The 17,025-nt window shown below is 34.3% G+C and overlaps 1 protein-coding gene across 7 annotated transcripts in view; it reads right to left on the bottom strand.

The window, feature by feature from the left end:
- Window positions 1–13,628, bottom strand: part of MBNL1 (muscleblind like splicing regulator 1) — a 222,840-nt gene extending 209,212 nt beyond the window's left edge. For 4 of the 7 annotated variants that reach the window (XM_031935249.1, XM_023232106.2, XM_023232109.2 and 1 more), the window contains exon 1: window positions 13,455–13,573. The gene's annotated coding sequence lies outside the window, so the exon portion shown is untranslated. Of the gene's footprint in view, window positions 1–13,454 lie in introns of all 7 variants that reach the window. The other 3 variants (XM_023232088.2, XM_023232095.1, XM_023232103.1) reach the window with 3 other exon arrangements.
- Window positions 13,629–17,025: the final 3,397 nt, after the last annotated feature.

Raw genomic sequence — 17,025 nt, 5'->3', positions numbered from 1 at the left:
TAGACATCTTAGTTTATGGCCTTTGTGAATGTGCCGTCAGTCCAAATGACCCTGCTGGCCCCACCTGGATGGATTTGAATGCCTATGTTTCTGCAATGGGCTTAGCAATGAGTAACTGCTGACAGGGCCTGATTCCATTGAGCCCTCCCAGTAGTGAATGTGTTTTTAGACAAGGTGGAGCATTCTTTTCCTTTTTCAAACTTTTCTGGCCCTAGGTCACCAGCTCACCAGTTACTGCTGCATTTTCATTCTAAACCTTATTGCTATCAACTTTCCTATCCAGTCTACAAATACTCACTGAGCACCTGGCATAATTCTAGTCTTTCCTAGAGTCTGAGGCTACATGGTAAGCAAAACTGACCTGAAGTCTCTTTAAGTATACAGTCTAGCAAGGACAATGAATATGAAATGGTAAATAATTATGATCAACTAAGTAAATAATATAAATGTGCAAAATTTAGTGAAGGAGAAAAATGAGAGTGTGTAACTGCTGAATCTAAACTCAACAGATAAACAATTATAATTATTTTAATGCTCTCTCCCTTTTTATTGAATTCAAATGTCTCACATTGTAGTTGAAAGTCTTCACAGTACTTGTACTACATGTGCACATTGTCTGAAATCCTCTTCATTTATAAGGACAGAATTCTATTAGTAGTTGCATGAAATAGTGACTATTTGTGTTAAGTAGCAAGGTGTCCATCACATAGTCCCTAAAGGCAAGATTGGAAGATACCTGTGACTGATCATTAGTATATGCTCTTGCTGTTATTGTCTTTGGTGTTACTATCATTCACTTCCTGGGCTTAATCTTTTAAGGGTATGGTATCTACAAAGCTACCCAGCTTATCTTTGATAATTTCAAGAAGTATAGCATGTATATTCAAAAGTATAGCTTTTGAATTAATATTTGAAAATAAAATGAAAATTTAATTTTATTATCATCTGTTTTGTCAAAAATCAAAGGCTCTTTTAAAATCTTTTTTTGCTGGATGTAAAATTATTTTTTTTTTCTGGATATAAGGTAACCTGTGCTTATTTTAAATGATGTATCAAGTGCCTTTAACAGAGGTTTAACGATTCTGTTCAAGTTACTACTATAAAGATGTTTTTGCATAGTTATTCTAGACTAGCAAAAGAGCAGTAATCTATAACTCCCACCCACATACTTACTCCCATGCACAGTGTATCTTCCTTCTACAGCTTTAAGACTCCCACGTTCCTGCAAAAGCACTTTCCTACTTGTCATTTAGTCTTTACAATTAAGTAAAGAAAAAGTTAATTGTATAAAAGAAGCTGGTTTCTTGGACCTCTCTCTTTATGGAGTTGTACTCTCTAAAGATAGCCTAAATTATAGACTTAGCCAGGACAGTTTTTCCCCTTCGGAGACCTTTGAAGTTTGTTTATTCTTACAAAGCTCTGGAAGGCTCATCTGAAAGAAGCTGTAAATAATTTGCCAAGGTCCCTAAATACCAAGAAGCCCATGTGGACACTAGAAGGTGTCAACTTTGCTTGGTTACTCTTGAACTTGTGGGATAGGGAATGTTTGGCACCAATATCAGATTCATAGAAGGCAGTCAAAATTAATTGCTAGAAAGAAGGAATGCTTAGATGATATGTGCCATAACTTTGGGCATTTTCCTTACCATGATGGAAGAAGCAGCCAATGAAGTAAATCTATTTTGTTTATGACTAGATTACTGGGTGACTAAAAGGAAAACACTATCTACTTTGGGGTTATTGGCAACAGATATAACATACCATGTATGACACATGGGCTAGTTTCCACTGGCAGTAGTTACTGATGTTGCAACCTTGGTCTTCTGCTGCAACCTTGCCCTGCTGCCTTTGTTGTTGGCTGCTCTTGGCAATAGGGCATACCCACCTCTTCCTGCCAACCAACTTAGTGCAATGGCCTGCGCATGACCCACACACTTTTTAGAAGAATCAGGGCAGGAAAAGATTAAGTGTAATTTCCCATGGCCTTGGCTATTAGACATAAAAACAGGCTATAGAATCTGTTATTAGGCATAAGATTTTGGACAGTTGTTTTCCAAGTCTCAGGTTCCTGCAAACTTAAAATGTCTACCTTGTGGAATTGTGATAATGAATGACTTCATGAGAATTATCCTAACATTGGTCAGGCCTTTGATAAATTACATCTATTTTTGTTATTTAAAATAGTAACTATAAATTTTAAAATACAGAATATGTTTTTAAAAATAAGCTCTTGTTATGCTTCAAGTGTCTTTGAAATATGAGGATTCAAATCAAATTACAAATTTTAAGAAACATATAGCTATTTTCTACAAGATGGTATAGCTATACAGAAATACCTTTACAGTTTTTATATTAGGTAGGATGTAATTAAAAAGGAGCCCAAGATGTTTCCTGAAATGATTAACAGGAACTTTAGAAACATCACTATTGATTGGTCAGTGCACAGGTTTCTTTGGTGGAACTTTTCTCACCCACTTTACAAGCAAAAACATGAGAAAGACAAGTCAAATGAAGTCAAGCAAACGGTATCTACCACATTAACGAAGAGTATATGATCCACAGTTGCATGAAAACCACTTCCTTTAGCACTATGTTTCAAATTTTTTTTTTTTTTTTTTTTTTACTCTGCCAAAGCTGTCGCCACAGGAAGGAAAATTTAGTTGTCTTCTTGCTTATTTAAGGAACACAAGTCAAGAGATTATTCCAGGCATTACTTCATGTTTTTAAGCTTTTACTCCTACCTCCCTGAAAAATGTGTCTCCTGACTGCATCAGAACAAACACACTCAGAATTTTAAGAGGAGAAAATAATGATTATGTGTTGCTAAGTACTGTTTTAGTAACAAATGCTTGGGCCACTAAAATGATGACATCACCCACAGAAAGAATAACATTTACACTTTTGAAAGACTTTTTTTTTTTTTTCCTAACATGATGGGTCACCAATGAGAGGAGGAAAGCCAAATAAAGGCACAAGGAGAGGCCTCTTGGCTCTGGAGAAGGCATCCTCAGCATCCTTTTCTGAAGGGTGATCATCAGCCCCAAGTTAATTTAAAATAGTCAAACCCAACATCCGTCTGCTCTTTCTGTATTCCCTTCCTGAATCTAGTTCATGTCCACAAATGTATATTATTAGTGTAGAAAATCTAATGCTCTCATACTTTAATAGGTTTGCTTCTTGGTTAATCTGCCCAGGTCAGGAAGTGGCTTATATTTCAGGAGTGCTCTCTAATACATATTGCAGATATTCATGCATTTATTCTCTCACACACACGCACTTAAAAACCGCACACCACCTCACACTGCAATAATCCGATAATATGGTGGTCATCATACCCACATATATACATAAGATAGAATGCATTGCTTAAATAGCACATAAGTCATCTATAATCCTCCACACTCTGTAATACCAGTAGCACAATGGTTCTCTATTTGGAGGTTGCCAGTAGCACTCAAAAGTAAGCTTCTGGCTCCTACAGCAACACATCTGACTGCCCTGGGGACAACATGATTGTCATCCTTCTAGTACACACTCAGTCCAAGGCCAGGTAATGTTTTTTTATGGGCAGCTTTTAACCCAAACCAGAAATAGAAGCATCTATAATTATTGTTATTAACTTCTTAAGTATGAGGGAAGGCCATTTTTTCTCATCATCCCTAACAAATAAATATTGATTCTGTTTACTCAATGTAAAAAGTCTTTTCAGTAAGCTATTCTATATTCTTTCTCCAAATCACAGCCCCAACCTCCTACCCCTTAAAGCAAGCAGTGTCCAACTAACAGAGATGTAAAATGTAGTGATATGGGTCATTTATACCTCTTAGGATAATAAAAATAAATCATAGGCAATATACAATCACTATGGAAAATGGCAGAGTAATTTTACGTCTACTTTTAAGGGAGCAGGCTGATGTTGCCAGGGGCCCAGTAGCTATTGGTACTGGGATTTGGGAACAATAAACAAGGGAACATCTGCTGTCTCTGGAGGCTGAAATGTAGTTGTTTCTGTAGTCTTTTCTGCTTCATATCCATGCAGAAACTAAGTTGCATGATGACACCATTATCAGAAATCAGTGTACATATCTTCAAATGACTGTGATTAGAGTCAACTATTCCATGACAATTTTTGCTGAAAACATTATCTTTACAAATTTAAATAATACTTGAGCTCCTTTCACTTTCATCAAGGTAAACTTGGCTTATCTGAAATTCACCTGAATGTAATAATTTATCTCCTATGAAACTTTTACCTATGTAGTAATTCCTGTTTCTCTTCAAACAACAGTTTTTCCAAGCCTGTGTTAGCCAGAGATAATGGTTCATTCATTGCATTCCCATCCACAATTAACACACGTGCCTGTCCTTGCAAATGTTTGCTCATATGTGCAAGTCCATTCCTTGGTCTGCAGTCTATGTGACTTGGCCCTTTCTCAACTCCAGCTCCTGAGCTTCATCTCCCACCATCCTTTGAGACCCAGACTCTTTTCTACTTCTCAGATGTGCCAAGCTCATTCTGACTCTTACGCCGGTCAGTCACGCTTCCTGAACTACTCTTGCCGGAGTCCTCTGCATGGGACTCAATCCTCTCGTTGTTCAGGTCTTAGCTTAAATATTACCTTTTCAAATAGACCATCTCAGGAGACCATCTACTTAAAGATGTTTTTCCTATCTTCTCTCTATCCTTTTACTCTGCTGGATTTTCTTCTGGTCACTATCATTATCTAAAAGTCCCTTTAAAATTTATTTCTTTACTAGTTTACTCAATGCTTTCTCCACTAGACTGAAGGCTCCTTGAGGGTAGAAACTTGATCTTGTCCATCACTATTTCCCCAGCACCTAAAATAGTGCCCAAAGTATAGTGCTTGATATATGACTTCATGAATAAACTCACTTTAAAATGAAAACAGAGCTTCTCGCAAGAGTTAAAATCCTCTCATCACATAACCCACTTCCTGAGAAGAACCATAAAGTCAGAGCCATCAAATATCTCCTATGGTAGCACTGTAGGAGATAACGCTCAATATTAAAAAGGCTCAATTTTTTTTAAAAGTTTCAATATTAAGTTAAAGCTCAATATTAAATTACTGTAATATTAGAATTTTTATTTCTTTGAAATTTTTCTGAACTCTTCTAAAAATTTATTATCACAACTTTTCTCCACCTAATGAAACAATTTTAATAGTTCAACTTTAAACCTGCCACCTCCAGGGAGCCTTGTAACCATCACTGCACCTGGAAGTACAGTTCTAAATTATTTTGATCTTTCATGTGGCACCTTCTATTTTTTATGCTGTGTCTTAAAATATATTTCTTTTAATATTTACTCCACCAAATTGTAAGATTTCTGGCTTAAGGCTGCATCATAATAATCCATAAATTCTTAACTGTAACTAAACCACAGATTTACCTACTTTGCTTCTCAAAAAATAAGTGCTATAGGTCATATATAAATATGATGCAGATCCAGTTTAAAGGTAGATCAATTGCATGGCCTTTATTAAGCTACCTACCTCTCTGAACTTCTATATTTTTCCTTAAATCTGTAAAGTGGAAATAATAGTACTTATTGCATAGGACTGATGAGGGCATTAAATGCGTTAATCACGTGAAGCACCTGACATATGATGATACAAAAAAAGTTTAACATGAAATAGCAGAGCTGTTATTATTACTAACATTGCAATTATCATCATTATCATTGGTTTTATTATTTAGGGCCTTATGATCTCAAAAACTTGGTTATATGTTAATACATATAACTAAGCTTGATATTTTGGATGTACAAGATAAAGAATTTTCCTAGAGCAGTTTTATAATCCATTTCAAGATCAAAAATAGAACAAGGAAGTAATTACAAAACAATATTGAAAATACACATAGATGTGAGGCCAGCATAGGCAGATGGCTAATCAGGAAAGGATTCTGGAAGGAGATTACTCTTCCATGTGGTTGAGGAAAACAATGAACCCTAACTGTCAAGGAAGAGTGGGTGCATGCTTTTCTTGGGGGCAACAGCAAGGCAGGAGAAGGGCAGAAACAATGGGGCAAGAAATGCAGAGGTCTTGCACCCCAGGATTCTAAAAAGTTAGTGGCAGTCATTATGAACTTGTCTCTTTTGAGCTCAGTGGAAAATTGCCAGCACGGAAAAAAAGAGAACTTCTCTGTCTATTTGTTGTCTCCAAGGACCACTTTTGGGTCTCAGTTCGTTTGACACAACACAGACAAAAGAAACTACACTTGACATTTGCATGGCAGTTTAGAATACTGGCCTCCTCAAGACAGCGTTGGAAGATAGTTATTTCTATTATGCTTTTTTTATATATAAGGCTCAGAAATGTTGAGGCTTTTCACTTAATCATTTTTTATTTATTGAGGACCTACTATACTCCATTTATTTTACTAGAAAATGTAAAAGTAGCATGAACAACAAAGGCCAAGTTTCTGCCCTCAGGGAACTTGCATTCTAGTGAAAGAAACATATAATAAATAATTGGATAAAGAAATAAAAATTAACATGTTGTGTAACATTTTATGTGCTATCAGTAACATTAAAATGGGGTAAAATGACAGAGTGATGGGGTGGGGAATACTACAATTAAATATGTAGTGGACTATGGGAGGCATCTATTAGGAGATATGTTTGAGAAGAGACCTGAATAAAGAAGAGATTGTCACAATAAGGTATGTGGGCATGCCAAGAAAAGAGAAGGGCATGTGGAAAGTCCCTGAGTCAGGAATGAGCTCAGAATACTCTGGGGGGAAAATGAGGAGTAGAGCCAGAATATCATGAATGAAGAGATGAAAGATAGGATATGAGAGAAGACACAAAGACATATAAGCTATAGTGAGGAATCTGGATTTTATCCTAATTAAAATAAGAAGCAATTGAAGAATTTTGAGGAAGAAGTCACATGATTTGATGGATATTTTAAATGGTCATATTGGTAGGGATGCAAGAATAGAAAAAGAGGTTTCTTAATAGGCTACCACAAAAACAGAGACATCTAGAACAGAGATGACAGTGTCTTACACTTTGCTCAAGATGTGAAACAGGTGATTCTGGTTAGCATTGGAATATCTTTTGGGAACAGAACAGACAGGCATGCTGATAGATGGAGTGTAGGTGAGGAAAAGAAAAATAAATTAAGGATACTTTTGGCCTGGATAATGGGGGTAAGGGAGTAAGGTGGTGCTATTTAGTAAACAAAGAAGGTTGATGATGGAGCAGACAGAGGGAAAGGAAATGAGGGGTTTATTTGGGGCATGTTGAATTTCAGATGCCTCTTAACATCTGAGTGTATAGACTTAATAATCTGTGTGGGGTATGAGCCCAGAAATTGGTAAAAAGTTGAGGAGGTATGAATTTGTTTTTTATTTAGGGTTATAAGGTAGATGTCTAGAAATACAGGAGATGTAACTTATTCAAGTTCCACAGTCAGTAAGTGATAAAATGGAACTTGAAAATGGATCTGTTGACACCAACCACAAATTTCTCTTCCTATTATGAATTTTAGGGTTTATTTTCAGTTATGAATGCCGGAGTAGAATATAAGGAAGTATTGGGGGCAGGAATATTCTAGAATCACATATAAAATAATGAAAATTTTTTTAGCTCATAAACTATACTACATTTATGATTGTTCTTGTCTTTATTTACATAATTATTTGTTCTGTAAATATAATGATAACATGCCCATTTAACTTTTAAAACCCCTGGAATAATAAACCCATAAGATAAGTGAACTACCAGTGCAACTATAGCTATCTACTTTCTTTTCTGAAATTGTCACTTTTTGGAATGCAAAGGAGGATAATTTGACTTCAGACTAAATGTAGATTGAAGAGATTTGAAATACAAAGATAAAAGCTCAATTCCAAACTTAAGCAGGTATTTTTGAACTGTATCAGTAGCATTTGAGTTAAGGTGCATCAAATTTGTTTAGCAGAAATGTCTAAGACAAGCAACACTTAATATCTACAGGTTAAAAAAAGATTTAAAGTAAATTAATTGACTCAAAAAATAAAATTAAATCAATAAAAATGTAAAGGGAAACAACCTAAAATTGGGAATAATGAACCTAACTGTATGTAAAAGGAGTACTTGATCACCCTGAATGGGAAGCAGAAAGAGAGAGGGAGGCACAAATGGAGGGAGGGAAGGGAGGAAGAAAGAAATAAAGGGAGGGAGGGAGCGAGGAGGGAAGGAAGGAAGAAAGGAAGGAAGGAAGGAAGGAAGGAAGGAAGGAAGGAAGGAAGGAAGGAAGGAAGGAAAGAAGGAAGGAAGGGAGGAAGGTTTGTTATAGAATGGATGGGCTCCATTGGTCAAATGTGAACAATTTAAGCACCAAAATAATTGAGTCATAGAAAAAGGAAATTCATGAATCCATAGCAGTAACATATAGATACATAAATTAATAATGAAATATATGTTGAAGATGGGAGTTCTTTGGCTTACAGTAGATTGGGAAAGACTAATGCAAATGTGGAGGGAATGCTGAAGTTGTAAAGCCATCATACTGCAACCATTATAGTAAAGATTACATTTGACAAGAACATCAATGAATGTTAAATCTCAGGGGAAATTTTTGATGAGGAGCCATCATTATGCAATAGAGAAATCAGACAACACCTTGACTAGGCAACAAAAATGAACATTAACAATGTGGTACATAAGAGGCTCATGTGCCTCTACATATGATAGCAGGAGAGGAAACATCACCTGTGAGGAATTCCAGCAGAAAGTGCATAACCATAATCTAATCAGGGAAATGTCAGAAAAATAAACAAGGAGGAGCACTTCATTAAAATGAAAAAAAGAGTTGGTGAATACACCATACTCATTAAAATCTTCATTTTCATAAAAGACAAAGAAATAATATGGAAATATTCCAGACAAAAGGAGACTAAAGAGACAAGACATTCAAGAGATCTATTGTACAACATAGTGACTATAATTAATAGCAATGTATTCTATTCTTAAATATTGCTAAGAGATTAGATTTTAAATGTTTTCTCTACAAAAAGTATTTGAGTAATGCATATATTAGTTCAATTGATCCATTATACATCTAGCCACCATGTATAAATATCTTAAATCATGCTTTACACTATAAAAATAAACATTTTTTACTTAACATTTAGCAACAATACATTTTAAAAAGACAGAAGACAACTAAGTGTGATAATTGACTCCAGACTGGGTGATTTACTGGAGGGGAAGTATTTAAAAATGTATTATTTGAAAACAGCAAAATTGGAACATGGGCAAATATTAAATAAAAGTAGTGTAGCTATGTAAATTTATGAAGTAGATAATTGAATGTAACCATTATATAAGAGATTATCTCTATTCTTGGAAAATACAGACTGAAAGACCTTGTTATGTGTGATTTCCTCTAAAGTTGTTCAGAAAAAAGTTATGACCATAGAAAAATATAAAGAAGAAAACGAGAGCATATTATAAAGCAAATGGAATAAAATATTTAAGCAAATCTAGGTAAGGATATAAGGGGTTCATTACACTTTTTTATTTTTACAACATTTTTCAGCTTCCAAGTATTTCTAAATAAGGTGTTTTAAAGTAGGTGAAGTGTAACAAGAGTTTCTGGTGAGCATTTAAGAAAACTCACTGCCATCAGATATATGATTGTGTTTTATTCAGAAGGCCGCCTAATTTCATAGAAAATGATTTTGCTGCTCCTCTAATTCAGCTCTATTCACCTACATAGAATGAGAATAAAAGCAACCTACTTAAAATTTTTCTCTTGTGCAAAGAGAAAATAAATTGAATTAAGGTATACTTTAAAAAAATTTAATTTTTTTCAAAATCACAACTGTGGTGATTTTTCTCAAAATCATATTGCAATTTATTTTTTTCCAAGTCAAAAAAAAGTTTGAGAATGTGATAACCACTACCTATTTAAGAAAAACTAAAGGCTTACGATGAAACATCTGCAAAGTAGAATAATAATGAAGTATGAAATTTTATAATAGTTTATGGAGCAACACCAATAGGCTAATTTCATTCTTCATCTGCTTTCCAAGGTTCCAATATTAATGAATGATTCTATGACATTTTTATTTAAATTTGGATTTAAATATGCAAATCTGGTATTTTCCTCCATAATATTAAAAGTTAAAAAATTAAATAAAAAGTTAAAACCTATATTTAGAAAATGTATATAAAGATGAAAAATAAAACTGGAAGGAATTTTAGAAACATTAAATTTAAGCGCCTAACTTTAGTTAATAAAAAATAATAAAAAGCATCAATGATGTCAGACAAATAACAGAACTATACTAATTCTCAAATAACAAGTTACATTTTAAAGATTAAAAATTAATGAACAGTGGTTTTATTTTGTACAATGCAGATGTGTAAATTAGATTCCATTTCATTTATTTTTTAAATGGAAATATTCAGAAATATAAAATGGCTTACCCTTATTTTTATATCTATACAAATTATTTTCTTTGTGAAAATGATACATATTTTATCACACAGAGCTCATGTACTGACATAGCCCATATTTTTGCAATCATAATAATTTCTTATTTATTTAGCATATTTTAATTATAATATATGTGAATATGCAAATATAGCAATCATTTGGAATTTACATTTATTAAAAATAGATAGAAAGTCAACAAACACAGGAGGGCACAAATTTGCTTTTAAATTGCTGAAAGGCCCACATTATCTAGGATACGAAGATTTTTGTTTTTCAATTCAAAACAGGTCATGTCTGTGCACCAAACTATAATCTTTCTTCCAGGCAATAAGCTTTCTTCTCTTTATTCTTGCAAATGGGAAAATGGCCAAAAGAAGAGGAAACAAAACAACTAAACAAAACCTAAATGCTTCAATGTTCTTTTGGAAGTTTAGTAATTTATGTCAAAAACAAATAGCACTATTATTCCTAAATGTAATTATTATTTGAAAAATAATGTATGTTTATTCGTTGGAGTGGGATAGAGCCCTCTATAAGTAGATCATTCTTTTCTATTTCTGTAGATGAGCAACTTTGGGAAGGTCATCTTGTGAAGCAGGAGGAGAACATCCATTTAACTGTAAGATTAGCAGCATCAACCCTGGAACGAATAGTTTAATAGATCCCCAAGAAGATCATCCACTTCACACAATCAAACTATGTCTTATTAAGACAGAGACCAAATTTCACAATACTATATACAGCAGTCATCCGACCTCAACTTTTATTAGATTCAATGAAAACTTATTAGATAATTATGTCACATAAACATAATCTACTAAAACATAGTAAAATATATATCTACAGCTCAGAAGGAAAAATTATATTTTGCAATAATAATTTATGTATCATATTTATTTATGATGAATAAACAATAATATTAAATATTTAATATTTGTTAATATTAATTTACTATTAATATTAGCATGGAAACTTAGATGAGCACGCTTTTTTTCTTATGTAAAGATAATTTTCTCAAAGAGAGAACAACTTAAAAACTTATTTTCCGTAATCTAGAACTAGGATGTTCATTCAGACTTTATTAATTATTGACAACAACAGCAACAACAAATCTGTCTTGCCAGAAAGACAGTATCTTCTCTGGTGCTTTAGCCTTCATTTACTGTTCTGAATTACACTTATGACCAACTTATATTGTAATTACCTTGGGCTATGCCTCCTTGTGATTGTTAGCCATTATTTAGTTATAACCATACTACATATAGCACTTAATAGCTCATGATATCAAAATATCTCATAGTTAAAATTGTGGACATTTGAACTTCTGATGGAAGTAGTTGTGTTTATTTTTAAATTTTCTGTATTTTTATATTTTTAGAGACAGAATCTGGCTCTGTCACTTAGGCTGGAGTGTAGTGGTGCAATTAGAGCTCACTGCAGTCTTGATCTTCTGACTCAAGCCATTCTCTTGCCTCAGCCTCCAAAGTAGCTGGGACTACAGGCTTGATCCACCAGACCTGACAAGCAGTTGTGTTTAATTAGTGTGTGATAAAGATGAAGACATACAATTGTAACGGATTTCTCATAACCATCAACTTAATTTTAAAATTTTCACCAAGTTAATGTGTTAAATTTGATTCAACAGTTCACATCTGTGTTTGTAACACTAACAGTCTGCTTTCCTTTCCCCTACAATAAGAAGACAGCAACTATTGATATAGTGCATGAAAATAGGTAAAACAAACAAGCAAACAAAAAACCAACTAGGTACTAGGTAACATACTAGACCCAGTATAACAGCACCATTTACCAAATTTTATTGAAAATTAAATCTATTAATTGATGGGATAATGTGGACTTTCTTTTTTGGAAGGCATGAGATTGACCTAATTTTTTTCAAACCAAATTAAGACAGCTTCAAATACGTCTTGGGATATTTACACTTACCAAATCTCACATGATAAATGTGTGATGTATGAAACCTTCTCAAAATGATTCAGTTATGAAAATGCTCAGAGGCAAACTCTTCAAACTTCCATATGTATATATAGCCCGAGTAGTTCACTTAAACTGATTTTTCTTTTCAAAGCGGTATTAAACACTCTTTAATGTTTTTACCAAAGTATAAAGAAACCAACAGCTTTTAAAAGGAAGATTTAAAAATTGCTATATTATGAATACAATTGTATTAAATACACTTAATATGTGTAGGTATTATTCTAGATTAGTGCAAATGAGAATAAAAGTTTCTAGGATCTAGATTATTTTAGAATTTCACTAATAAGATCAGTTTCAGTTTAGTTTGATTTCCAATTATCAATCCAAATATCTTTGTTTTCATTCTTACTATATTTTAAGCATTATAAATACAAATTAAACTTAGAAAACAATAAATTTTAAAAATTAGATTTGCATATTTCATTTAAATTTTTAAATCATGCTGTCTACACTACAAATTAATTTTTCTAAACAAATATTATGAAGCAATATAAAAATACAGTACTGAAATGTCATATTTTAAATGATATAATAATATATTTTCACAGTGGGTAAAAACAAATGTAAGAATGCTTTTTTTCTGGAAAGTGCTCAACTAATAATATGCAAAATGAACAAAAGTGTATCTGTGAGAGAATATTAGAAATAATCTAGAGCTGGGGAAGAAGAAAAGTTATCAAATTTGTTAATAATCCAAATGCTTCCTCAGCACTAAATTGTGTGCAAAATTACACATACACAAGAATGATAACGTTTTATTTTGCAGGTAAAATAATTTGGAGATCAATGAAAACTTTAAATTTGTCCAGGTTTTTAAAAGCTTGTATATGAAGTTGAAGCTTTGTCAATTTATTAAACCTTTTATTTAAAATGTCGGTTACTTACTTGAAAGAGGTATCAGGTTTATCTAATCTACACTGTAATCTGGTCAGCATTTAAATTGTTGCTATATAAATAGCAATCCAAATAATAAAATGAAAAATAGCAAGTAACTGTTCTTACCTCAATGCTGTTATAGTCGCTTGTTAAGCTGTTTCACGGGTTGAGACAAACTACTACCACGTCAAAGATCTCGGTTCTCTGCTCAACTCTCTTCTCTAGTTACATTTTTTTTTCTTCCTCTGCAAAAGGATAGTCCACCAAAAGAGGAAGTTATGAAATAACAGTCATTATGCTTTATCCATTTTATGGGGCATGGAAAATTATTCATGAAGCTCACACTTGAAATCACAGCAACAGGCTATAATTGGTGCCTGTACACATATATAATTAAAGTATACACATGTTTATATGTGTCAAAGTTTTGAAAAGTTAAGCTATTGAAACCTATAGTTGGCCTAGCGCAGTGGCTCATGCCTGTAATCCCAGCACTTTGGGAGGCTGAAGCAGGCGGATTACCTGAGGTCAGGAGTTCAAGACCAGCCTGGCCAACATGGTGAAACTCTGTCTCTACTAAAAATACAAAAGTTAGCCTGGCATGGTGGTGGGCGCCTGAATCCCACCTACTCGGGAGACTGAGGCAGGAGAATCGCTTGAACCCAGGAGGCGGAGGTTGCAGTGAGCTGAGATCACGGCCATTGCACTCCAGGCTGGGAGACACAGCAAGACTCCATTTCAAAAAAAAAAAAAAAAAAAGGAAAGAAAAGAAGTCTATATTTGATTAGGTAGTGCTCGTTTACACAAGGAAACATGTCCTGTGTGGCTCAATGATCACAGAAAATACTGCCCTATGCAGAAGAAAACTGTTCAGCTGATACATGGAAATAAACTTGCTTTTATAAGTCTAATTAATTTAAAGTATTTGAAGTATGACCCAAATGCTAATCTGACTACAGGCATCTTATTAAAGGAAGAAACAAAACAAAACAAAAAAACCTCCAGTAAACGGACATTTTCCTGGAATTTGGGTAGTGGTTTTTTACCTACAAGTCTCAAACTTCCTTTCTCATGAATAGTTGCCTGTTACATAGAGATAAAGCACTGCAAAACTGAAACTGTTACACATGAACTTACACATGATCTTTCACTACTTCAGCCACAAGAGTAAAAAACAGGTGCAGAGGTGTAGATCCTGCAAAACTGAACATTTAGCTGGCTAAGTTTCTTACAGGTTGGAGTAGTAAATGAGAATATTTAAAGGACAGTAGGGACAATGGTTGAAAAAAGACATAAAAAAGTTGATCAAAGCAAATACTACTGCCAACTTCAAATAAAAGGATATATACAAATGTATTTATCATCGGTTCAGGTTGCCAGATAATAGAAGCCAACATGTAGCTTCATTATTTATGTGTGGCAGTTGCTCCCAACCTCCCTCGCTCATCGCTCATCGGGGAAGAAGGAGATGGATTGCAAGCGCAACATAGTAATTGTGCAAACCTCCACATGTTGCAAGAACCACTTTCTGGACTTTAGAAGCTATCATGCTGTCACTGCACCACACTCTTTGCTTTTTACTTAACCTTATGTCCAAAGAGGCATTAAGAGTAATTAGACCGGGCGCAGTGGCTCACGCCTGTAATCCCAGCACTTTGGGAGGCCGAGGTGGGTGGATCTCTTGAGGTCAGGAGTTCGAGATCAGCCTGGCCAACATGGTGAAACCCCGTCTCTACTAAAAAAAAATACAAAACTTAGGCGGGCACGTTGACGGGCCCCTGTAATCCCAGCTACTCAGGAGCCTGAAGCAGGAGAATCCCTGGAACCTTAGAGGCAGAGTTTGCACTGGATCCTGCCACTGCACTCCAGCCTGGGCGACAGGGTGAGACTCTGTCTCAAAAACAAACAAACAAAGAGTGATTAGAAGATGATTAGAAACTAAAATATTTTCCATTTCACCTAAACTCATACTTAATATGAGTTTACAGGAAGTTAAACAAATAAACCAAGTGAAGAAAGCTGCCTCCTCCAGAAAAACACAAAAAACCCCAACAAAAAACACAAACAAATAAACAAAACGCCAGTAAGTCATTGATATAAAAATTTATTTGAATTATTTTGTGAACTACTTATAAGGAAATTCCTACAGAAAAGTTGTCGATGTGATTAAAATTGCTTAGAGTCTATGTGTAGACAAATTTTAAATATTATGGTATTTGGGTATCATTATATAAAACACTAGGCTTATCAGTCCCCAAAGACCCAGTCACATTTCTGGAAGTATAGTCCTCAATGTCTGCTGTAATTTTAATGTATATTCTCAATATTTGTGTACCTTTTGCCTGAATAACAGATGTACATCTCTACTTTTCTTCTTCTCTAATGATCCCTTCCAGGCTGATAAATATGCTCAAGTATCTTCCACATTAAAAATTCCTCCTCTGACTGACTTGTCCTATTACTTTTCCTTCATCAGAACTTTTTGAGAAAGTTGCCCACATTGACTTGAGCCCTTGTATCTTTTTTGCATGTGTGTATGGTAGAATATATTTGACAAAATTTACCATTTCGACCATTTTTAAATGTACAGTTCAGAGGCATTAAGTCCATTCACATTGTTATGCAACCATGACTACCATCTATCTCCAGAGCTTTCTCATTCTTCTAGACCGAAATTCTGTACCTATTAAACAATAACTGAACGTTCCTTCCTGCCCTCAACCTGGCAACCACCATTCTACTTTCTATCTGTATGAATTTGATTACTCTAGGTACTTTATATGAATTCAACCATATGACATTTGTTCATTTATGTCTGGCTTTTTTCACTTAGGTTCATCAAAGTTGCAGCACGTGTCAGAATTTCCTTCCTCCTTAAAACAGAAGAATATTCCATTGTATGTATATACCACATTTGTTTCCTATTTATCAGACAATGGACACTTGAGTTGTTTCTATCTTTGGCTATTGAGAATAATGCTGCTATGAACATGGGCATGCAAATATCTGTTTGAATCTTTGCTTTCAATTTTTTTTATATACACCCAGAAGTGGAATTGAATCATACAGTAATTTTACATTTACTTTTTGAGGAACCATCATACTAAGTCCACCTATCTTTCTCATGTTTCTTCCTTCTGCATGGGTTTCTGCTTCCTCCTATTTACCAAGACTCTTGCCAAAATCACCAGTGATCTTGTTACCAAATCCGAAGTCCAAAAGTCCTCTTACTTGACCTGTTTTCAGCACATGCCAATGTTGACCACTTCCTCCTCCAGGAAATGTTCTCTTTCAGTTCTTGACTTCACTCTCACCTTCTGATTATGTAGCAACTTCTCTGATTTCTTTATGAGTCTTTAACTCTGCTCTTCTAGTAAATGTTGCCACTTCTCAGGATTCTGTCCTGGGTTTGTTCTCCTTACCCCACAATCTCACTATCCTTGCATGGTTTTAATTGGCAAATACTGATTGCTCCCAAATCTCTGTTTCCAACCCAGTTATCTCCCTAGAAAAGTTTTCACCAATGCAAAATATAAAATCATTTTTACTTGCAATGTACAGAGAAGAGTCTGCATAGAGGTCCTAAGATAAGCCTGAATTAATTTTTCAACTCTACTATTGTTTAAACTTCAGCCGGTCAGGTAATATTTTTGAGCCCTATTTCCTCACCTGTAAATGGAGACTTAAGTGACCATCT

This window comes from Piliocolobus tephrosceles, chromosome 2 (genome assembly GCF_002776525.5).
Source record: "Piliocolobus tephrosceles isolate RC106 chromosome 2, ASM277652v3, whole genome shotgun sequence".
Classification (NCBI taxonomy): domain Eukaryota; kingdom Metazoa; phylum Chordata; class Mammalia; order Primates; family Cercopithecidae; genus Piliocolobus; species Piliocolobus tephrosceles.
This window is presented reverse-complemented; position numbering and strand designations above follow the sequence as displayed.